Genomic DNA, 26,539 nt, shown 5'->3' on the forward strand with positions numbered 1-26,539 from the left:
ATGTCAGTCACTGGATTGTCGGGTCCAGACTCGATTACTTACATACTGCTGTATAGCTGGAATATAGGTGCAGCGTTAAACAGCAAACAAACAGACCAAATAATGGTTGGGTTTAACTGTCTTACAAACGTGTGATGACGGAGGAAGAACTTCAAATTGAACCACAGGATGTCTGCCACAATGTTTTAACTCTTTTGTAAAAAGATCCACTCACACCTCCACATAGCATCACGGGTTTTAGGTAGTATTTAACACATCACTGTGTCTCTGTCACAATGTACTTGTTGCATAAAACGGGAGAATATTAAAAAACCGAGCGCTCGCGAACGTTCACTGTCTTTAGTCAGGAACTTGGCTATCAGGCGTCGTCAATAACTTCCTGTCTCATTGACACTATTAACTGTACACTAATTAGTGTTCATAGACATTATCACACACAACACCAACGACTATATACAACATGTCTAAACTACATGTGTTTTATACACTGGAGGGTTGCAAATAACAACACACGTAAGATGTATCTGAACATGAGTTTATTTTGTACATTAAAAGGTATGAGATAACACATCCATGTCGCTTAGCAACGGGATTCAGCGATAAAACGCCCTGAACACAAATCGTTGCTTGAAAGAATTAGGATCCTCAAACAACATTTCTCTCTGAACAGTTTTAACTTTTAACGACACATTTTCATTGAACACTGTATCAGAGATTGTCAGCAGAACAGTACTTCATCATGTTTTTGTTCTATTGGCTTACAAGGAGGTTGGGTAGCGTAGTGGTTAAAGCGTACGCTCATCACGCCGAAGGCCTGGGTTCGATTCCCCACATGGGTACAATGTGTGACACCCATGTGTCCGCGCCGTGATATTGCTGGAATATTGCTGAAAACGGCGTAAAACTATACTGATACTATACTCACTCTGTTGGTTCACTTGTCTGGTGTCTGGATTGACATACGTCTTCGAGTCAAATCCCGTGTACAAGTCCAGTAACATGACGTCACAGTTGCATGTGCGTGTTTGTTCACATGTTAGACGGAATCAGAGTGACCCCAGTTCCAATGGATTACGGAATATAGCCCTGTTACCATTGTGTTGGAGCATATAGAACATGTTCACCTGGGCGGTCGGGTAGCCTGGTGGTTAAAGCGTTCGCTCGTCACGCCGAAGACCCGGGTTCGATTCCCGACATGGGTACAAAGTGTGAAGCCCATTTCTGGTGTCCCCCGCCGTGATATTGCTGGAAAATTGCTAAAAGCGGCGTAAAACCATAGTCACTCACTCACTCACATGTTCACCTTGGTTTCAGTTGACAGTACGCCAATACCTTCTAGTTGGTCTAATGTGACGTCACTACACGCATATGGCCAAAACAACGCCCTACGGTATACATTCCTAGGTATAATTCGTTCAAAACCTCAAACTAGATATTGTGTTCAACATACATATTTACCGGTATTGTTATAATTATAAAGAATATGCACAAAACAAACGTTACAGTGATCATCAAAAAACGTTTTGGTAAATGAAGATAAGACGTATGTCAATAAGGATTATATGAATAATAATGATGAGTTGTTATCATACTCTATCGGTGTACTAAGCAAATATCGTGCAAGAGAAAAGCTAGATCAGATTGATGCCATATGGCCTCCAAAAGAAACCCAGACGTCAAATTTTCATTTCCGATCAAACTGATATGCCATGTTAGGTATGAGATGAATAGAACCAGATATTCCTCATTAACATGTGTAAGCTACACAATAATTGCTGGACAATTAAATTTGACTTTGAATTTGTTAATGTTAAAGTTTATTTTAAAGCAATTTCTATGCAAACATATATTTATGGATTTAGAAAGATTTCGCCAAATTAGATAGTATTAGTTATTTCTTCTTCTTTGATAGGCATTTAGAATTTGGAGTATTAATTAAGGATAGGAATTTATGAATAAATAAATAAATCCATAAATTCTTAATATCCTTACTTAGTACTCGTTATATCTTCGATCTTCGATCGCAAAGGTATCGAGGAGGCTGGTGTAAAATGCTTCTAAAACTTAATATATGTGTAATATGTAAATAAGTACATGACAGTTGTGCCGTAGAGAATGCCATTATATACTCGGCGGATTCGACATAAAATCATGAATAGTAACACGAAGTCTTTGACTTCGGGTACCAATGACCATCCTGTACAATATCCGGCTTTTGAATTTAGTTTGTACATAAGGTCATCAAGAGACCATATAAAAAGCTATCATATAAATGCAACTGGAATTCGGCAATGCCGTAGTAACATTATTTACCAGCTATTTCACGTCGTATGAGACATTCACCTTCCGTTTCTTGACGACAACGAGACTGACGATGACGATGACGATGATTAAGGCAGTGACACCCACCACAGTGCCGACAACAAGTCCAACATGTAAGCCGCCTTCATTCCGACTCTGTTTCTTCTCCGGCTTCTGTATGAAGACGAAAAAAAAAACACGATATGAGTGCAAACAATTTAAAGGCAACATTCGTCCTAACACCAGAAAATCTCCTTGAATGATTTATTTATTTACCTACAATCATCGGAAAAGTGTCTTTTCATTAAGATGAAACAACCTCTAATGACGTAGTAATAATTTCAGTAACGTACAGTAGAATTCAATCATATTTGATGTGCAACTGTCACTTTGTGCAGAAGATTGCAAAACCTCCCGTCTAATATATCCATGTAACTTCATATCTTCTGTTGTAATTAGTACCAACTTGTTAAGTGAAATATGCTTGTTTTACGTGCAGTATTACTCAAGAAGTACGCGATAACCGGATCTTCGGCCGCTTCAGACATTTTAACCACATGAGGATTAAAACTCAATTCGTCCGTATGATGTCACAATCTCTACGCTTTAGGGCGATGCGCCATCATAAGGACAATTTCTACAATCATTTCTCTAGTGATGACTGAATTGGAATAAAAGTACTGGAGGACAGCATTGTACTGCAACAAGCCACGGTAATGTCCCTTCTGGACCAGACAAACCAGTGATTGATATTATGATCAATGTCAACGTCGACGGGCAATCAGTGTGCAGACAGCGTGGTACACAATGTTTGTTCGTACATATATATATGTATGTACGTACCTTGTCATTGCCAGTGTCAACAGCGCATTGTCTCTTGATGTAAGCTCTCTCCGTGACGGAGGAGTTGGTGACAGGGACACCGCCGTCGGTCAAGCGGTTAATCAAACAGGTGTCGGAGTTGCCAGCCATGTCCACTACGTTAATGTAAGCCAGGGCGTTACAGCAGCTGGAGCTAAAAGACAACAGTTATAACGTATGTAGTGTACACAGCGCACAAGTCACAGTAGAAATCAGTTAAGTTAAATAGCGTTTGTCGCGGTGAGTACGTAGACGTGTGACGGTGTTCGGCAGCTTGACCCTAAGAGGTTCTAGTCTTCTGTCCCAGTCTGAAACACATGTTTCATGTAGTGTCTCCCTAGGCAATTGACTTGCTCGAAATATGCCCCTGTTTACCCAGCACTGAATGGTTACACGGTCGGACAATAGGGTTATTGTTTTTTTCACCTTCTGGCACCTCACAGGCAGCTTGCGTATACTCCCCAAGGAGTTGAGAATGAATATCGAGCGCAAACAGTATTGACCGGTATAAGAATGGTGTACTTTGAGCATGTAATTTAAACATGGACCATTGTTAAAAAATCAAGTATACCTCGGGTCTCCCCACACCACTCGCTGTACTCTCTATACCTCATTTCACTTTACTTATAACATAGCCTAAATGAGGATCGTGTGGCTAAAATTGGAGGCTTGGCTCATTGTGTGTCATCATATCCCGACCTTTGCTTACGGTGACGTAAAACGGAGCAAGGTGTTAAGGGATGGGTGGATGAAAGAGAAGGAACTTACGACACACGAGCTGTTATTACGCCTTCCTCTAGGGTGTGGCTCATGTTGAAATTCTGAAGACTGAAACTCCCATCATCCTCGCTGATAGAGGATGTAGCTTGATAGAGTCCGAAGCCTTCGTCCCACAGTTCAGCTGATGCCGACCATCGATTAGTATTACAGGTACACGAGTCAATCACTGTAAGGTCGCATGTTCCTGCTATGGAGGTGATGTTGCAAACGGGGTTGGTTGTATCTACCTTCTGAAAAGAATTATCAATATCAATACAACATATCTATGCGGAATAAATGTGTCTAAGCGTAATGCAATAATCATTTTATTTTAGCAACGTATATGTATTAAGGTAAATATATCTTAAAAGAAAATATTGAGGTTCATATATTAAGTGAAGACTGGTTTTGCAGCTTTATCTGAAAACAGTGACTTATCTCAATGCAAATCCCCCCTCCTACTCTCTTCAGTCAAACTACTCTCTTGGAATCATGGAAATTGTTCCACGTGATCCTCGAGTGTACATCTCCTAATCATAAACGAAACACTTACTCGCACAACTCTCTTCGATGTGGACAGACGTCGTATGATGTATTGAAAACGGCCTGAATCACTCGATGATGCCCTCGCCGACACTGTCACAGTCCTGGTTGTGAGACATACCAAACAATGGACATCTTTATTCAAAACTGACTCAGAACATTTGTTGGATAGTCACTATCATCATCATCATCATCATATTGACAAACAGCAGCTGTGTTCACAGATACATTGTGGTAATCACATCTTTGTTCTTCGACAGTGGTAAGCACTCTCGATTACTGCTACACCCCCTAAATCTCGAACTCAATAGTCTCGTAATATCGTTTGTGACGACGTAATTAATCAGCACTAACGTCCAATGTCGACACACAGCTTAACTAGGGATAACCCGATGTTTATGTTATGTTTCTAGGCATTTCGACCTTTAACACAGTTTCACTGTGTATGTATCAGCAATATCTAACCACCAAAATAAAAGTTCACATACGTTGTAACTCCTTCCTGTGATCCTGCTTGCAGCCAGAACGTCCCCGATGCACTGTCACCAGGTCCTATATCAAATGTCTGTGTGACTGGAGTCTCGGCAAACCCTTTGTCGTCCTTGAAGTTGACGTCGATGGACGACTCCGCATCTCCTTTGTTGGTCACCTCAAAAGGGACAGCCAGTCGCTCATTGATGTAGAGAGTACCTGAAACACACACGTTTACTTCATCTTGACCATTTGCTGATTTGATATCGATCTGTACTGTGTCTGATACAATGCCGTGCACGACAAGCGTCAATCTTTGTCAGAAAGTGAGTTCCATTCGTTACAACATCATCATAATGTATTCATAGTTTGAAATTAGTAAAAAAGATCAGTATCATGGCTTCGAAATTGTAGATGCAAATATATGTATCTGCGTTTGTATTAGAAAACCTGAAAGAATCGCATAATTCGGACTGTGATGACAGTTAGGATTACGCTTATATTTGACACCACGATGGTGCTTGATCATGATTATCGCCATAACCCCATATAACTTGTACCTTTCCATGTATTACTGAGGTATACATTTGATATCCAAATTTGAGATATACATCTTCGTACATTTATGACCAACACGAATAAAACACGAACTAACCAACTCAGCCAAAGTATGTAGACTATTACGCATCAAACTGTCACAAGTTACGAATACTTTAATGTAATGTGTATTCACTTTACATGATCATGCATTAGCTATTTAAATGTATATTGACTTAATACAAACAAGTAACACGTTGAGGAATCATACAACTTGAATTTAAACACTGCAGTACATGCATATATCTAAGATTAGTTGTTGACGTTCAGCATGCAATGCTGATGCGATTCGCAGTTGTCGAGAATAATTCACTATTTCTTTCAGCCACCGTACCGTTTATCGGAAGGAGTTTCAGCTTGATGTGGACAGGAACAATTTGTTTGGAATGAAATCGTTGAAACTGATGTCCATGGTTGTCTGTTCCTATCAGACCTATCCGGAATGACTGAAGGAGCGAAAGGAGCACCGTGAATAGATCACACAAGCAAAGAAGAAAATGATTAGTCCGCTTGTAATATGTCAAAGACATCTTAAGGAACAAATACTTAATTTGCTCTTGTCTCAGAAAATATTTCGCGAATCGGAATGTGTGTCCTTGTCTTAGGAATAACAAAATAAAAACAGCGATAACTACAGATATATGTATCTATTCGCGAATGAGTGAGTGAGTTCATTTGACAATGTAACAGCTCCGTCATGGCGGCCTGTAGTCTGGCCAAAGACACCTCGTGGCTGACTGCATGTGCAACGATCCATGCGGTCGGGATTCGATCTACACCACAAAGCCAGACTATCCATTTTAGTCTTCTTTTAAGATAAGCATGTGTATTGTGGTGCTCGTGTGTATACGCACGGGTTTGATTCTACATTGGGCACCGCATAATGTTGTTTCAAAGCTATATACCTTTCAGATAAGTTCCATGTAAATATTTGGAGAGTGGATATATGAACTGTTTTACACTGAACTTGTTCTATGAGCTTTTCAACTTTACCTGGCCAGGGAGAACAAATTCCTTTCTAAACATGGCTGACTCCTCTCGTCCCTTCACACGTTCAAACCCGTCATGGCGTGTGAGCTCCAGACCATCCGAATTCAACAGAAGAAGGCTGTTCAGTGTTGTGAGTAGGTCCATAGATGGTAATGTAGCAATCAATGTCACAGTGTCACCTGGAAATTGCATTGCTTTATGACGTATACAATTTAAGGCAGCGTTGTTTAACGCCACATACAGTCAGCAATATATCAAATGTAAGGCCAAACAAATGAACACACGCATCGCGAGTTAAGAGGCTGACCGTAACCACCCGACCCTCATCTTTGCCGGGTCTTAAGACAAGCATAAGTTAATAGGGACCAACTGTACCCCCTCCCGCCATCCCATGGCCACCACATCGAGGTAGAAACACGTCAAAAATGAAAATGAATAATAAATTGGGCATGATCTGTAAATATCATGGCAGAAAAACAAAGATCGAGAGATCGGGCTTTACTCTCGGCTAAACATTGACACACATGCTTCTCCTCGGAGTAAGACGATAATTATTATCTTTGGTCTAGGGAGGTTTGCGATCCAACAAACACCCACAAGAAAAAAGGCTGAGATAAGACTCTGCTTTCTTTAAAGCATCTATATTCACGACTATTTTTCCAAGTCAGTGTTTCAGCATATGACCTATTGGGAAGAGAACATTGCAGATCAAACTTCAGCGGTGCTATCGACAAATCAGTATTGTTTAATATATAAAATGGTACAATGTACCACAATTCTACCTGTAGCAATAAACGATCTGAATGTAACTCGTAATACTTGTGATTTGTGATACTTGTGTACCTGCAATGGGTCGACCAGTGAGTTCGTAATCAAATCCAGTTATTTCGTTCCTCTGTACAAACTTGACTGATGCGTCCAGTATGCTCCTTGCTGATATTTCAATCTCCCAGTCATTAGATCCAAGGCGGGCTACACTCCAGAGTCCTTGTGTGGGATTCTATAAAGTATCGATGAAGGTGAGCTATATGTGCAGGTTTAGATACAAGGTAAAGGTTCAGTTAAGGGTTGGGTAATACTATGGTTCACCTAATTAGACGTTGTCAGCAACATATTTTATCTATGTAACAGCGAGGGACAATACATTTCAGAACTCATGTTAAGAAAGAGACCGTGTCTTTGGCGGTCCAAACCTCTAACCAGAATATATTTACGGAAGCAATAGTGTTTATTCAGAAGGTGTATGTTCTTTGTGTAGCAATTAAAAGAAGTGGTGTATATTGCTTATTACAAACCTTCAATTTGATCAGTTTAATGCCGTTGCCAAGATCCTTAATAGTCATATTTGATGTGAAGTCACTCCCTATAATACATGAAACAAACATGAATTTATATCTCAGTAAACCAAAAGGCTTTCATTATTTTTACTTCTATATACTGAGTTGTATGGATAAACAAGACGTAAAAACAATATTGTGTATGAGAGTTATCTAGTTACGAAATTAAACAAGACAAAAGGTGAGCAGGGTTCACAAATACCCGCGCAGTGCCAGCTCAAAACATGAAAAAGCAATATTTTCTCTGGAGATCCACTGTCAAAATTAAACTTTGCACTGCACCTATCCTATTGGTATCGTAACTATACACCCAAATTGGAAAAGAATCCATAAATAGTTTTCAAGTTGCAAAACACAAAATATCAACATCAAACATTGCACTGCAGAAGATTCCAAGTTATAGATTACACAACTGTTTGAGTAAAACCAATCTAAGTAAAAAAAAGAAAAAGCTGTATTTTTCCAGAAAATCCAAATATTAAAATCAAACTCTTCGATAGGTATCAAAAGTGTTCACCAAAATTTGAAAGAATCTATGTAGCAGTTTTCAAGTTATAGGCCACACAAAAAAATTCCTCGGAAGGACGGACGGAATTTCTTGGTTGAACCATATACCCGCCATTTTAGGTCGGGTGTATAACAAGCATCTTACCATCTGGTGAATAAATTTTCTCAGAAGGAGTATCGCCATCTGTGAGTATTTTGATAGTCAGCTGACGGACAGAGGAATCCACTGGAAATGTGATGTTGAGACTCCTTTTCGATTCCATGCTCATCTTCAGTACTGTGACTGATGACGCAGATACAGACTCCTGGCAACGATATCATGACAGCGACTTAACATTAGACTCATACATGCATGAGGGTAACCGTCATCTCTTCTCTCTCTCAAAACCATTTTATTCCGGCACAGTGTGTTGCCTCACTCCAGTATGATATATGTTTTATATTACAATATTACAATATTTCATCACTTTTAGATCCTAAATACCTTTATCATATCTGCTACAGATGATATACCACGTTTGTTGGTGACGTAGATTGATCCGCCTGTCGAGGCTGCGAGAGACCGGAAGAGATCGAGTCCGTCAGTTGAGCGCTTAGATCTCGGTGTATCCAGCTTTCGTATTCCTTGTCACACGAAAAGGTATTCATACAATAACTTACAAATATATTTAAATATGCATCTGAACTTTCATCTTATTACGCGCATGCCTTATCATAATATTGAAACATTTCGAAATTTTATTTCAAGTTATTTGTCTCCAAGTCTATATTGCCGAACAATCATATCTATGCTATAAGTGTATATTTATGCTACATGTACATGTGTAATATGCTTTACGTGTTTATAGGTTACATTTTGTATCATGTTATGCATTAATACCAATGGTATTAATAGCAGTTCATAGCAGTTCTATGATTGTAACCTTTTAGATAATAAAACAATTGCTATTTACTCATTTGGTATGATCTTTTCTTCCTGGAGGAACAATCTCCTGTCAGAAGAAAATCAATTTTCACTCTCTTCTCCAATGCAAGAGTTTTCACAATAGTTGCTTTTTCCGGATCTTTGGCTGAAGCATCTGTGAAGGCGTACAACTCCGAGTCGGGCTGACACAGTGTTAAGGCTGTGAAAAAATGTTCGACACAATGGATTCCTCCATTTATCTGTAATCAAGTTCCTAAATTTTATGATGTTATCTATGTTACCACACATGTCTCTTTTTCAGTTGCGACATGGGACTCAACTAGGGCTCCAATCGTTGTAAATAATACCAACTCTATTCAGAAGTAGAGTGTTGGTGTGTGGTGTGGAAAGGGTTTAGTGGGTGTAGTTTAAGTTCGAACTCCACTTGACAATGGTGATATTTTTGGTCATTCCTTAATCGGGTCGGGTCATGCGAAGGTATGTCGTGTAACTGACCCAGAACAAGTGTTTGATATAGTTGTTTAAATATATGATAAGGTTATACGTTGAAATAATTTACTAAGCACGAATTCGATGCATAAAGGGATGTTTTGTAACAATGAAATTTTGAAACAAACACAATGAAATTTACACAAATTGAATCAGTGATGACATTGTCGGCGTGATCGTACCTTTAAGAAGGCCATCCATTGCATACTCAGGACAATCATCACCACCATTCACCTCAACTGCTTGCAGGTACGTCAGAGTCTCATTACCGGAGGCGAACTGCACTACTTTGTTAAGTGAAACTGAAAATGAACACATTGTTATATCCAGATGCGTTCAATACAATCGTAATAATGTATACAGTTCGATGAGAAGGGTGACATATACTGTAAGGTCTTCCTCGATAACTGACAGTCTACAAGACGTTGCAATAACATTATTGAACATTTTTGTGTCCTACCCGTAAAGATCTGGGCTCGAATTGATTTCAGCAACCCATGCTTGTCCTACATGCTTATCGTAATAGGCGAATCCCGCGACCGGGTGATCAGGCTCGCATCTGCATGTCATTATATCGATGCTCACGATGTCAATCACTGACTCGATTATTAACAGACTGCCTTCATATAGCTGGGATACTGCTGAGCGCGGGGTTAAACAACAAACAAACAAATAAACAAACACATGTATCCACGGAGACAACAACCAACGGACTATGAAACAATTTCAATAATGTTTCAAAAATATATAATTGTTTAACTTTTGAAATCGAAAAAGTAGATTGTTGAATACGAACAAAACAAAATAAAACAAAACAAAACAAAACAAAACAAAACAAGAACAAGAATATGTGAATGAACGAAACTAACGTGGGTCATTAAACAGAGAGATGATGTAGTTAGATGGTTCGTTGATTGTCCCCGACACAGACTGGATAATTTCGCCTATCTTGGTCTTCACGGCTTCAATTTCATCACTCATTGATCCGGAGTAGTCTAATACCAGGGCTATCGATTTTCCAGATTTTAATTGCAGCAGCTGCTCGTAGTTTGAATTGCCTATCACATGCCGTAGACCATAATCTGGAAAGGAAATCGTGATCACAATTATACAAGTGTTTTATGCGATGACGAGGGAAATCCCCGATGACCCCTTTTGATCTAACAGTAACCTGCATACTGGTGTTTTAATCAAAAGTATGTTCATGATTATATACTTTGACATTAAATACCGACGCACCAAATCCAGTTATACAGTACTTCATAATTGCAACTCGATAATAAACAACACCTTTGCTTAACGAATACGTACAAAATGTCCAAAATACGCTCAGTAAATGAACGGATATGAGCGACAACATGATTAGCAGTATATACTCTCGAAAAAAAAATCGCATAGCTGAAAAATTTAACCGTTAATGGGTATATTTCAAAGCATGATGGGGAATGAATAACTGTTTGGTAGAACATCAATTTTTACATAATCAGCACAACAAAGTTTGTCTTTATGATGTTCCGGATTTCATAACACTCGGATGTCGTGCAGATTGTCAGTGGCAAGTTCAATATCTGTGACCCCCACGTGCTTGCATAACCGCACGGTAACGTCCAGGCATTGACTGTATCTGTCTCTGTATTCCGGCCTGGGCAATCCTTCTCCAATCCTCCTGCATTGTTCGAGCCAGTCCATAAAGTGTTTCAGACTGTGGTTGACATTGTCGTAGACGTCGGCCGAGTTCATCCAAAAGATTCTCAATTGGTTTCAAATATGTCGATGTAGATGGCCAATGAAGAACATTCAGGTTGTTATTGGCTAAACAGGCTCCCGTTACGCGATCCGTGTGCGGCCTGGCGTTATCATGTTGGAACACCTTACGTTGGACGTCAATGGCAGAAGGAAGTGCTCCTGCAAAAGTTACTGTCACTGTAACGTAAAGCAGTCAGATAACCCTGCACGTAAACAAGATTCGTACGTCATGTGTAGGATATTGTCCCCCACATCATGACACTGCCTCAACCGTATCTACACTTGACGTACACAAATACGGCTATAGGTTCGTTTACACGCCTGAATACACGAATTCGGCAATAACGTCTATGTAAGAGAAAACGTGATTCATCACAAAGCCATATTCGTCCCAAATATCGCAGATTCAAGATCTGAACGTTAGTACACCAACGAACGCGTTGAAGGCGGGGATGACGTCTTCAGACGTAGCCAAAGTAAGGTCTCCTGGCTCTTACTCCAACATGGCGAAGACAATTCCGTACAGTCTGGGCGGATATCCTTCGTAGTCTTGTCAAGTTAGCAGCTGTGTGTTTGGCCGTGTCAGTCCGATCACGTAAATGCAGCACCCGGATGTACCGGTCCTCGGCAGGTGTTGTGACTCGTGGTCTGCCGAAACCTGGACGGTCTTTGGTTGACCCAGAATGTTGAAAAATCGTACAACGAAACGGATAGTTCTACTCTGGTTGATATTTAGACGACTGACAACTGATGTCTTAGACTCTCCAGCTTTAAGTCGACCAATGGCGATACTGCGTATTGAGTCAAATCGTGGCATAGTTAGGTTCGTTTAATCATTCAACAAATTTCTAGACAGATGTTTTCTTTTTATAGCCATGTTGAGCCTGTACATTTTCCATAATTTGCACGTGTAAAACGTTTAAGGTGGCATTTTAGATATTTGTAAACGACGAACCCAAAGTGAAAATTTCAAAACCAAATTGAAAACGTTACCAAATACTAGTACTCACATCCGTATGATCCATGACGTATTTCAACAATTTTGAAGCCATTTTGGTGACAGAAACAATATTCGTGGCAATGAAATCATTTATGCGTTTCTTGTTTTAGGGAGTATATTTAAGATCCTCCGATTCATATTACAATACACAAAAAGAGTCAGATGTCAATTAAATGAAGTGCATCTGTGGACAATAGGTACAAATTTAGAACACAAACGTTCCCACATATCATCAATGTCGACAATTACGCTAAACATGTGAATATAAATGTACAAACAAAGTTGAATCAAGAGCAGAACCTTCAATACAAAACATACCCTTATCCTCGAAGAAGAATGCAGTGTGGTTGATGGCTGCGGCGACAGCAGCCCGATGCAGATGATAGTGGGGGCTGAGTGACTGAGAGGTAGCGTCCTTGTTGATACCTCCAATAGCTGCGCTGGTTGATGCAGAGGCATCGAACGACCCACCATGGCTGCATTTTCCTATTTGGCTAAGTTTCGGATCCTCTGCAAATTCAAGACTTACAATGAAATGTCTTCTTCCGGCGGATGTGCTTTAAATATAAATAATTGTTTCTTCAAACAAATCGGGTACGTTTGTTTTAAACATATTTTATTGACATATATGGTCAACGGGATTGGGCAAAAGTTATCCAACTTAGGTGGCCCTTTCCCTACTCCATATGTACAGACATTGATTATACATATATATATACACATATACATACACACATGCATATACATACGTATACAGAAATACATACATATACACATAATCATACATACTCATACATACATACATACATACATACATACATACATACATACATACATACATACATACATACATACATACATACATACATACATACATACATACATACATACATACATACACATACTCATATACATATGCACATATTACATTTATAGTAACAAAGAGAAATATATTTACACAAGAACATAAACATAATGTTTGCAAGAATAACATAGACATACATAAGAATTGCCTATAGACACAATTTACCTGTATATACACATTAATCCAAAATACATGCAAGACTACATATATAATTACACAATCATACATACACTTATATACATGTACATATATGCACACATACACACACTTCATACATACACATATACCCTTGTATACGCATGCATATATATATAATATACATACACATACACATACTTACACACATACACCAGGATATACATACCCGTAAACAGTATGCTTACAGAAGGAGGCAGAGATACCCATGTATTCATATACATGCATGCAGTTTATACACTAATGGCGTAATTGATAATAAGTGGTCGCAGAGCGATATTCTATATTTATGATAAAGGGTTACGCGAATCTATTAGTCGACATTATAATTATATTTTTGAACGCTGTTGAAGTTTAGGGTATTGTGACTTTCAGCTAGGGATACATCACCGTAGAGAATATTTTGTATTGTACATGTAGTTCCAGCTTTTATAATGTTAGCCAACATGATATTTCTGGGAATAGTGTAATTGGGACATTCAAGAAAAAGTGTATGTTGTTTTCACATGGGTTTCCACAAGAGCAGGACAAAGTATCACATAAATTTACTTTAAAGAGGTATGTATCGTGTATGTATGACTCGATACAAATGCCGAACATGTAGTATTGTGTTGGTTACAATTTTGTTCAGTCCTAGTCTTTTATGAAAGATGCTGCTAGTGATTGGGAATATGTAACAGTGGGTGACACGAAAGCCTTTCTGACGTAAACGCATGATAGTCATCTCTCACATCTGTAGTTAAGTATTGTATGCAGATGTACATTAAAATACTATTTGAAAATAATGCTAAACATCCACATGCTTTTGCCATGGTTTTATGATTGTATGTATTTAATGCGCAAAAAACCTGCAATACATCCCATATATTATGATCATGAATTACATGTATGAGTTAGGAAGAGCATTTATGGATGTCGACTTTTTTATCAGAGGAGCACAATGTATCGGAGTATATACTTAATCCTTCATTCATATATTCTCTTCCTCATGTGTATCACTTCTAAATGCCATTCGAAGACTTGATACCAAAATAAGCGAGTGCAAACTGCAATTCCTGTAGTTACAAAACGGTACAGATATGGATGAAATCAATTTCACAGTCATGCCCGAGCGAGTTTGATTTACGCCGCATGTTTGGAATCCAACCCAGTCCTTAGCGTTACGAGCGAACACCTTAGCCACTAGGCTACCCTACTACCCCTCATAGGTATGAAGTAATGTCCCTTTGTACATCAGAAGACGTTCCACAAAGTAAACAGTCAACCACTGCTCGGCTCGGGATGAACAGAGCCGGACTAAATGGTGTATTTTTGGATCTGGTGACTTACTGAATGGTTTCTGTACATCTTGGCCACTCCTGTATCCGCTTGTTAGTAAGGACCCCTTAATAATCAAGTTGTCCTTGCAATCGCCGTCGCCGTATTGTCTAAAACATATGTATATAGTTACAAATGAACTGCCACGTGCAAGAGTAGAGAGAGGGAGAAAAAACTCATTGTAGCTTCAGTTGTACATGTCACGTCGTTAAATGTTTTGACCACGACATACAGTGTACAATATGACAGTTTTACAGCACTACGTTTATGAGAGGTTACGCTCGTTATATACGGTTTGAAACACAATCATCGTTATAAAACAATCCAGATTCTGTAATCTATACATAAGACATTTAAAGCTTTGCTTACAATGTGCCACCTTTGTGTTTGTTATTATATTCATCCTCGGTTAATTGTCGTTCATGCTATCAACCACTTGGTTGTTTCTAGGACGCACTGGAATATTACTGATTGTGACTTTAGAGATCTTCCACCACTCAGTGATCATTGGATAAAATTCGACATGTGTTCATGTATACTTCATTGACAGCTAACAAGTTGTGTTGTTGTTGAGGAGTTTATATTAATATATTGCTCTGCAGCTGTATCAAAGATATATTTCGTACATATCTCTCATTCAACAATAAATATTTTGTGAAATTATTATGGTAAGATCATATAAATGTTCCGTGTGTATTCGAAACAGAGAACACGATCTGAACTTTGATATGACCAAACAATTAGTTCAAGTGCTGTTTGAAGAGATCACATGCTGCACGTTCTCAGGTTTACACACTTGCGCTCGAGATGTCTTATCCGGTGAAATGTTGATTTATGAAATAATTCTATTCTATAAAAATAATATAGCCAGGGAAGTGATTATTTCATCGGCGGTGACGATGAAAAAGTCAGAGAGCGAGGGATGGGGAAGCGTCTTAAAGGTTAAAACCTACTATTTCTTTTCATGTAAGTGGACAACTGCTTCCCCAGATTAATTCTATTGGACTTATCGAAAAAAGACGTAGTGTATTCCCACTGAGACAATACAATATCCCGTTGAGTCCAACGCTAAAGGAGCCATCGGTTCGGGTTTACGCTCCCCAATCAGCATTCATGTACATACGTTTCCCTCTCTGTATCGTTTCGTAAGCATCAGACTGACACTAATGTAACGATTTTACCGGTACATGTTAAGCTAAATCACTGACCCACATGATCGGCAGGTATCCATGGGAGGCGGGGCCTGACCGTACAGTGGTCTACCGCGCAGGCCTGTCACAAAGAAGGAATAGATATAATTACATTGGCTGATACACTCGATCAGGTACTGTAATGTTGTATACCTATGAGCGTAGAAATCACAAATCAAAATGTACTTGCAATTGTCTGAAGCAGCAGGTATGCTTTAGAGTATTCATAAGAACATCACCTTCAGCGAACTGCACTACTTTGTTAGTGAAACTAAAAATGAACACATTGTTATATCCAGATGCCTGCAATACAATCTAAATAATGTATACAGTTCGATGAGAAGGGTGACATGTACTGTAAGGTCTTCCTCGATAACTGACAGTCTACAAGACGCTGCAATAACATTGAACACTGGTGTATACTATCCGAGAAGATCCGGGCTAGAATTAATCTTCAGCAACCTATGCTTGTCCTACGAGGCGACAAGCATAGTTGACTAACGGGATCGGGGGGTCAGGCTGGCTGAGCTGGTTGATACATGTTGACACATGTTATCTTATCCCATTTGCGTAGATCGATGTTTTTCAAGATGTGAATCACTGGATTGTCTGGTCTAGACTCGATTATTTCAGAACACCCTTATATAGCTAGTGTATTGCTGAGTGCGGGGTTGAACAACAAATAACAACAGAAACAACTTAAGAACATCAAAGTATGTTTATACATATTAATATTGCCTACATATGGTATGCATAAGATGTAAATATCCAATTTATGACGAAACAAACTTTGTCCGCTAACTGGCTGTTACTTACCGAGGGAGTAGTATGGAACCGCCCCGGAGAGCTCCACCCAGTTGCTGTTGCTGTAGAACATTTGCATAATATGCAAAAACTGACCGCACAACTCCATCGCATAGTCTAGATTAGTATTGTCCTCTTCGAACAGTTGGATTATTTGTTCTCTCAGCTGAATCATTTGTTCATTCGCTGAAAGATAACGGAACAAAATATGTGGAATATACATTCATCTGTGTTGAAATACATACGTTTGTGTATGTTGACAGCTGACAGAAAAGAATAAATATTTAATATTATCATTGCATCCGTTACGCAGCACAGCAATTCGAAATCCATCAACTTTGTTTCACATGACACTGATAATCAGCTTCAGAAGTTCAGAAAATCGATCCTACATCTTTACCGTCACGGGCAAATGCTTGATCCACTGGACCCCAATACCGCCCTGCCCATACAGTTAACCCTCTTGGAACCACGGGACCATATATGGTTCCTCACTTTTCACACCCGCTTAGTGCCACGGGACCACATATGGTCCCATGAAAAGGTCCCCTTTCAACTGTAAATTTAGATGTCAAACACTGAGTGCGCACATTCAAAATTATAACCATCATCACCCTAATCATCTCAGCTTTAATATCGTCTAACTCATATTTTATGCAGTGCTACAGATTGCGAAATATGGCTAGATTAGTAAAGTGGTTACCGCGCTTCTCGACCTTTTTCCGCCACGTTGCACTTCATCTGATCAGACTGGCCGGAAAGATTTACTGTTCCCCACAGTACAGTTATTGGCGTAAGACTACTAACCGTTAGTCCGCAACGGAAGTTTTTTGTCAAGTATTGCATATACTCTGTGTCGTGGTGGTATAGCACAGCGCTAGAGACGAAAGGACAGTGCAGATTGTCCTGTTTATGATGCCGATTTCCAGAAATTATTCAAATCTAAGATATGAAAATATAGCTATGATAGTTAATTAATTATTGTGGTCGTATGATGTATTTTTATGGGCAGAAAGTTATGATCACAACGTAGTTTAAACAAGCCCGAATTGATAGACAAGGCACGTTCGCATCATAGCAATGCCACGATTTCTTGTCTACCAGTTGTCCTAGTTGCTCGCCCGTTTCTACAAATAACTGCTGTTTTGTTTATATAAAAAGAGTAACAATCATGTGTTATTGCGCAAACTACCTGACCGTTTGAATGAATTGCCCTAAACCTTTGACGGCGCTCGTGCGGTGACAAAAAATGCTGAGACAGGTTTCCCGCCTATGGCATAAGCTGCACATGCATGTTACCTGTATAAATGCGTTCATCTGCAGGGTATAACCACACGTGATGAAAGCACACAAAAGAAACATTGCCAGAAGGTTTAGTTGTACACCATTGACAGTAGCCAGGCTGATTCAACGGTACAGGCAGACAGGGAGGACACAGGACATGCCTAGAACCGGACGACCCCGAGTGACAACACCACTGGAAGACGGTCAGATACGGCTCATTCAACTGTGAAAAAGATTCGTAACGGCGACGGCGACGGCGACGGCAGCAACAGCGTTGGGACATCCCATTAGCCAACGTACAGTACTACGACGACTTCATGCTGCTGGAATCCGAGCATATCGTCCTCTCCGAGGAATGGTGCTGACTGCTCAACATCAACGCCTGAGACTGCGATGGGTGAGGCAGGTTCGACGCTGGCAAGTGAGAAATTGGCGTCGAGTTTACTGATAAATGCCGGTTTAACTTGTTTCGAAATGACGGCAGAGAACGAGTATATCGACGCAGATGTGAACGTTTGGCTCCGGCCTGTATTCGAGAGGTCCATCCATTCGGCAGGGGAAGTGTCATGGTGTGGGACGGTATTTGTGGAGATCAGAAGACTGATTTGGTGATTATACAGGGAAACCTGAACGCTGTGCAGTACAGATACCAAGTGTTGCAGCCAGTTGAGCTTCCGTTCTTACAAAACCAACAGCAGGGAACATTGTTTCAACACGACAATGCCAGGCCCCATACTGCAAGACTGACTCGGAACTTTCTAAACCAGCAGAACGTTTACGTTTCGCCCTGGCCTGCCCACTCACCCGATATTAATCTTATTTCACGTCTGTGGGACCATCTTGACAGACAGATTAGAGCACGCCATCAGCCTCCTGGCAACAGACAAGAATTGCAGCAGGACCCGAGAGACGAGTGGCAACGGATTCCAGTCCACGTCATCAGAAGACTGACGTCATCGATGAGGCGGCGTATCACAGCATGCATTGAGGCAGCTGGAGGTCATACATGCTATTGAAGGCAACTGTGTCGACAATGAACTTGTAGTGTGTCTGACAATGTTTTGATGACATATCAGACAACTTTTGAAAATGAAATTTCTTACCCCACCATTGTTTACCTTGAGCTTACATTACCTGTGACTGCACAATTTCATTCAAACTGTGGTTTATCAATCATGTGTTACCCCTCCCTAGATTATATTATAATTCACAACAAAACCTCTTCTTGTTATTTTTTCATCGATCATGGAACTCGACCTATACTTTCTTTTGTCACCCAGATTACATGGCTCATTCTGTGATTGTACAAGATAATTGATAATCAATTGTGTATGTACATATATAATCAAATACCAATTACAGATCTCCTCAGAAAATGAAATATATTATCATAGCACGACAGCTCGTATATCTAACATTCTGCCATGGATATTAGATCTAATTAATGTTAAATTTACTAATTATTGATGTAGACTGTACTCTCGATTAACGTATGATAATCTATTGCAAGTCTTCAACTCTTATTTGATATGTTATCTGAAAAGTCAGCAATGAGTAAACGCTTTATTTATTGTCGTTTAATGACTGTAAAATCTTCAATGTTATTTGTGTAGGCAAATAGACGGTCGGTGATTTCCCGCCGCTGTGAATTTGTCGTCTGGACAAGTGCGCGTGATTTGAAATCGCATGTTCTGACGTGGATGACGTTACATCAAACAGCTGATTTAATGGCGTGGTCGTATAATGGATACACGTGGTTTCAGTTTCCAAATAATGATATTCTCTTTGACAGAACTAGAAAGTATATACGTACTATCACGTCCACGGCGACCGACGAGTGAATGAGACCTTTTATAACTAGACTAACACTGTTAGAATATATTTGGCGCCGTTTTCTAATTTTGGTATGTTGACATAATATTTATGTGCTTTTCATATCTGTTTTTGAAGGCTTGATATTCCAAGAACATAATGCGCATATAGATGAGAAAGGGAATGGGACGTTTTACAGTGACAAAGCTGTAAAAACGGATCCAATGTTAAACAACCTTTTCAATGTTTAGCCTCATATATTAGAATCTCGCATGGTTCAATTTATAACATAAACAGTCAAAGTAATTAGATCTACACACGATATGTAGACAATCGATTTCTGAATGACAACAGGATTTCAGTGTGGACTAAATGTGTTTCGCTTTGATGTTTTAAATAGTTGTTTAAATTTGTTTTCACTCTGCATTATGTAAATTAGCAAATACTTCGACAAGTGACATTCGTATTTAGTAATCATTACTTTGTTTTGCATCCTTAATAAGAAATAGAATTTGTAAAAATAAATCTTGTCCAAGAGCAAAATAAATACATTCTCTTTTCACAATTCTTTTTTTGTTCCCTCCAAGCTGTAGTTGAGCTTGGTCAAAAGAAAAAAGCAAAGACATAATAGCTGAAAACTATTTATACTATATTTTGTTATATAATATATTTTCGAAGTTTAATTTCAAGAATATATTTTTCCTTTTGTGACAAATAATTCCATTACATGTATTTTCATTGACCTACAGTCATTATCTATTTCAAACTTTTTCTTTTGTAGAATGGGATGAAATGTAAAACTGTACTGGTTATAAACTTTCACGAATGTCTTTGAATGTGCATGTACATACCTAGGTGTAATACACTTCTAAAGTCGTATTTATTAAACAATATGAAAGAAAATGTATTTCATGGACTGGCCATGAAAGTATATTTTTAGCAAAGGTCTAAGTCAGGCAGCCATGTGCGAAACACAAGCAGATCTAGAGACGAGGATTTATGTTTTCTAGTGGTCATAGTGAAACAAATTTGTTGGGAGTTTTGAGCACATGAACTGTATATACACTGAACACTACTTTAAACGAAGTAATTCTTATTTTCGTAATTTTGTCTTTCATTTAATCAAGATATTACTAACAATTGTACCGTAAAAACAATAGCATTGCCTCCTTCACCTGTGCAAGTCATCGTATCCTTTTATCAAATATATCCTACTCTATGCTTCTTGAGCTTTCAAATTCAAATATTAAGCTTGTCTAATTATAACTCGTTTCAAATTTATAGGTTAGATTTAAACCATTAATAACACATCATAACAATAAATAAGCGGTCTGTGTGATTGCGCGAACGAAGCAATGATTGTATGACATACGTACGCCGCCCGAGTTACGAGTGATCGAAAATAGGTTTGTTGAATAGATTTGCTGCGCATGAAAACGGTTCAACGGTTTTGATTGAATCTACGTATACTTACTCGTGGGTGGTAGTACGTTATTATAATCTTGTTAATTATTAAGAATTATTCTGGTGATGTCCAATATTGAGTGATGTCAATTTGAGTATTGTAAGCGCTGTTTACCGATCTTTCACATCTTGTGTTTTGGAAATTTCCAATGTCAGTAACCACGAAGTTGTTTTTATCACGAATGAAAGAGAACGGACATTGAAACCTACATGGACGTAACCGGGATGTCTTTAAGATATTCATTCCAAACTGCCATTCGTACTGTAACATCATGCTTGAAACAGTCTGCGTATGAACTAATCACGACCACGTTCGTCAATTTTGTTTTGACGTCCAATAGACTGACAATTTCATCCGGATTTGTTATCGGTAAATATAAATCACGGAAAAACTCACAATGAATGTCCACTTCGACATAAATGTCATATGCCTATCACCGTTAGGCAGTGTACTTTCCAATGATATGAATTATTGGACATTTAGATTTCAAACAAGGGCGCTTACTTGCATGACTACACTTGCCACATTCGGGTGCTTCCATAGTACGATTAATGTTGCAAAGTAGGAAACTAATATTTACAAAATCAGCTTTTTTATCGACGGCTAGGCAGTGCATAGTTCTTTTGGATTTGTTGACTTTATATACTTTTGGAAAGACAATCAACCTGACTTGCATGTAAATTCACAGAGGTCTGTAAATAAGACTAATTATAAATATTTAAACGCCAATATTTGCGTCACATGAATAAACATCAATATAAGAAGAAATGAAATATTTTTCATTTCATTAGATGACAAATGACACCAAAAGCGATGAGAAGGACCTGCATTAAATGCATCCATTTTAATTCAAATACCAGAAGTTACAAGCATCAGGTTAATGCTACTTAGTGATATAAAACGCTTCCGTAGAGCGTCCATAGAACGGAAAGTCGGTGGTTGTCAAAAAAGAGAAATCTATTAAAATATGGTACTTGTTACCCAACTAATTAAATGGGATAAAACATGAACTGGTCAGCTCGTAGTCAGTATTCTGTGCCTGAGTGGCTTATCTATGTTAAAACTGCGGCACCATGAAAACAATGTTAATTCATTAGTACAAGCAGCCACGTACACACTCAGCATGCACGTCGCAATATAAGTGAAATAATCTCGAACGCATTGTTAAACTCCATTTCACCTCAACTTAATTACGTTTGTCAATCACAATGTAGACGTCTACATGTACTACCACCGGTAGTCAGGCGTGAGTTTTGAAAATTTAATTCACCTTTAAGTTTTAAGTACAGAAAAGAGCAGAAGAGATATTCACTATTTAGACACTCAAGCAAATCTTACCCCAAGATTTAACAAGATTTGCTATTACTACTGTTAGTTGACACTACTTATTGATATGATAATTATTATTATGTTTATATTTATCATGTTACCCAGCGTACCTATAGCTACTGTTGATGAGATAAAACTGAATACTGCAACACGTCCTCCATATTTCATTAAACGTTATACAGTAAAGTACGGTTATAACGAACTCAAAGGGACTACTAATTTTAGTTCGTTATAAGCGTAGTTCGTTATAAGCATATATACAGCATAACTACAGCAAATAGTCGGGACTATAACAGTAAGTTCGTTATATCCGTAAGTTCGTTATAAGCGTGTTCGTTATAACCGTAGTTTACTGTATTACTTAGCGTTCCTTGGGAGGCTGCATATTCTTGCCAACAATCAGTATGAGGAAAGGAAAGTGTAAATCCTGCTGGGATTCCAGGCAACCTGCAGAGTTTGAAACCCAACAATTAACATTCCACCCCAGCCCATCGTCCCCAGTCCATAGGAAAGTTACAATTGGTTACTTCCGAGAAATAGCCCAACTGTTATATCGTCTAATTCCTAGCGGACTACAGCCCAAGTGTGATATTTGTGGTTTACAAGCTAACTATAGCCCAAGGTTTAAAGAGTTTGGTTACGAGCGAACAATAACCTAAATTTCATATTGTTCGGTTTCTAGCAAAATAGCTATAGGGGGCACGGGTGGCCCAGTCGTCTAAGGCGCCGCGATACGCTGTGCAGAGTTGCATCCCTTGGGCATACCAGAAACCAATGATTGTGAGTTCGGTTCGAACCGATCATGTTTCTTGGTTTGTCACAACCATACCCGTGCTCGTGGGTTTCACCGAAGTGGTAAACGTCTGAGACCTGCATCACTTCGGGCTTTCCTCCAACATAAAGCCGACACGCCGTGATATAACAGAAATGATGTTAAAAGCGGCGTTAAACCAAATTCACTCACTCACTCACTCTAGCAAAATATGACCCAAATGTCACACTAAATGGTCGTTTGGCAGTTTTATCTTAGTGTATTTGTAGTATTTTTTCAACTCGTTTGAAATGTAATTCTCTGCCCTGTAAATAGTTATTATATATACCGCCCTGTGTCGACAGCTTGTTGTTAAAATGTCGCTGGTATACTATCGACGTGGATATTAATTTCATTTCCGCCCTCACTTCCCTCAGATGTAGCAATCCAACCCACAAACCACATTTCAGCATAGTACAGACATCTTGTAAGGAAATACAACGACCAGTTCCTCCTCTCACCTTCCCGTATTGTCTCGCCCTGACAGTGCCACTTGGCGATGTTGAAGTAGTTTTCGTCCACGAGATTGTTTGCACTGGTGATTGTGTCGATGGCTTCTTTGAAACGCTTCTCTGAGGCGTCCTCTGCAGCAAAGATGAGTATTTGTCATGTCAATTTTATGAAATACTTATGAGAAAATTATGTCCATTAGTATTCCTACATATACATGTAGTTCGCACAGGACACGTAAACATGAACCTAATGACCAATTTGATTTCACATCGCTTCAGTATAGAAGTTACAAATAAACAACAGATAGAAGAATAGAATGTAGAATAGTAATGTGCGTCTTTGTGTCTGCGTGTGTATTTGTTGTTCAACGCCTCACTCAGCACGTGTCCAGCTACTAGTATATGACGGCGAAGTATGGAAACAAGCAGACACTCCCGTGATGACAAAATGAGAAACTGTCCACGTCGTCAGGGTAAGTTGAAACGCCTTCAACCAAATCTCCGAATTTGAGCACTCATTTAGTCGCCTCTCACAACCAGAATAGGTCGCTTGATACCAATTCCAACTCGGCCGATAATAATGCTGCATAATTAAATGCAATTTGTTCACAGTGAGTGAGTGAGTGAGTTGGGTTTAACGCCGCTTTTAACAGTATTCCAGTTATATCACGGCGTGTCAGCTTAATGTGGGAGGAAAGTCCGAAGTGATGCAGATCTCAGACGTTTACCACTTCGGTGAAACCCACGAGCACGGGTATTGTGCTGACAAACCAAGAAACATAATCGGGACGAACCGGGATTCGAACCCACAATCATAGGTTTCTGGCGTGCCCAAGGGACGCAACTCTGCACAGCGAATCGCTGCGCCTTAGACGACTGGGCCACCCGTGCCCCCCAATTTGTTCAGACAATGATGAGACACGTCTTTAATATTTTCAGATTGACATCACAGAAATATAACTGTGCGTCAGTTGGAAGAGGGTGGAAAGTGATGCACGTTTAACACTTTGGGGGAGTCATAAGCACGAGTGTGATCCTGACAAACCTGTAGAACATAGACAGGAATAATCTGGGATTCGAACATACGATCGTGTGTTTTAAGCACGCAGAAGAGATACATCTTAGCACGGCGGATTGTGGCGACATAGATAACTGTTGCATTCATTCTAAAATAAACCTTCAACAACCGTAATACACAACGCATGGTCGTCGCTACCGTACTATCCTACGTGACTTCTACCGGTGAAGATCCGGGTTAAAAGTGACCTGCTGCAACCCAAGCTTGTCGTAAGAGGCGAATAATGGGATCGAATGGTCAGGTTGGCTGACCCAATTGCGTAGATCGATATCGATGCTCATAATATCAATCACTGGATTGTCTGGTCTAGGTTCGATTATTACACACCGTCGTCATTTATCTGGAATATTGCTGAGTGCAGCGTTAAATAACAAACAAATAATAATTTTTGACTTCTTATCACCACCTCACACTAACGTCCCATCCTATTTAGTTTTGATATGATCGGATCGTATGATACACATCAATTATATATTATTATGGAAAATGTTCGTCGCCTTTTTTTCAGCCTCCCTCTCAATCCATCTTCCCTGATACCTATCTGCTGGTATACGTCCACACTAACTGTATACAACAATAGCTGACGGTAATATTGCTCCAATGTGTTCCTCTGCCCTGCACAATTGACCATGCTAATAGATGCATTTACTCGGCGTGTAAGCAGGATGCAGGGATTGCTCAGCTGCAGAGTACTTACCGCCATAATATCGGTCAAACAGTTTTCTGGCTGTTATATGCGCCAATCCGGTCAACTCGCCCTTGCCAACAGGAGATTCCGAGCGGGGGTTTTCCTCAAAATATGCTGCGACTGCTCTCAGTATTCCCACCTCTGTAATATCCTGGTGTGTAAACGTTTCTTTCCCAAGGTCCAAACTTGACAAATGATTTGGAAAAAATCCGTTGACAAGTTTCAAATAAATGCAAATTAACAGCACGAATAGTGGATGTGTCATGATCGCAATAACTGTTTGAGTGAGATGAGCCAAGTGACTTTCGTCACATCAGAGCAACAGTTCTAAATATACTCCTGTGTAATATCTGCGCAGAACATGCAAATAACATCCTCTATTACAACGAGGGTTTAAAGGCCTATTGCCATGCTACGTTTGTTAAGTGTCCCGTTAAGTGTGAAGTGTTAAGTTTACGGTTTGGGAGGGCTTGTTGTTTAACGCCGCACTCAGAAATATTTCAGCTCTGTTGTCTTTTTGTCACATTACAATCTTCTTATAAGTTTGCCATGAATACTTAAATAGTGAACGTCTTGAGCCTGCATCAACTGCATACACATTTTCCTGGGGACAACGGCGACGACTGCGATGACAGCAGACACTATCACTACGAGTTACACCCATCCCATTACTGGTCACGTCGGGATGACTTGTCGCGAACTCTGGCACACTAATGAAATGAC

The 26,539-nt window shown here is 39.4% G+C and overlaps 1 pseudogene; it reads right to left on the reverse strand.

Moving 5' to 3' along the window:
• Positions 1 to 529: 529 nt before the first annotated feature.
• On the reverse strand, positions 530 to 26,162 carry LOC139449487 (von Willebrand factor A domain-containing protein 7-like; annotated as a pseudogene).
• Between the last annotated feature and the right edge of the window lie 377 nt (positions 26,163 to 26,539).

Source organism: Haliotis cracherodii, unplaced genomic scaffold (assembly GCF_022045235.1).
Source record: "Haliotis cracherodii isolate W230 unplaced genomic scaffold, xgHalCrac1.p SCAF_8, whole genome shotgun sequence".
In the NCBI taxonomy this organism is placed as follows: domain Eukaryota; kingdom Metazoa; phylum Mollusca; class Gastropoda; order Lepetellida; family Haliotidae; genus Haliotis; species Haliotis cracherodii.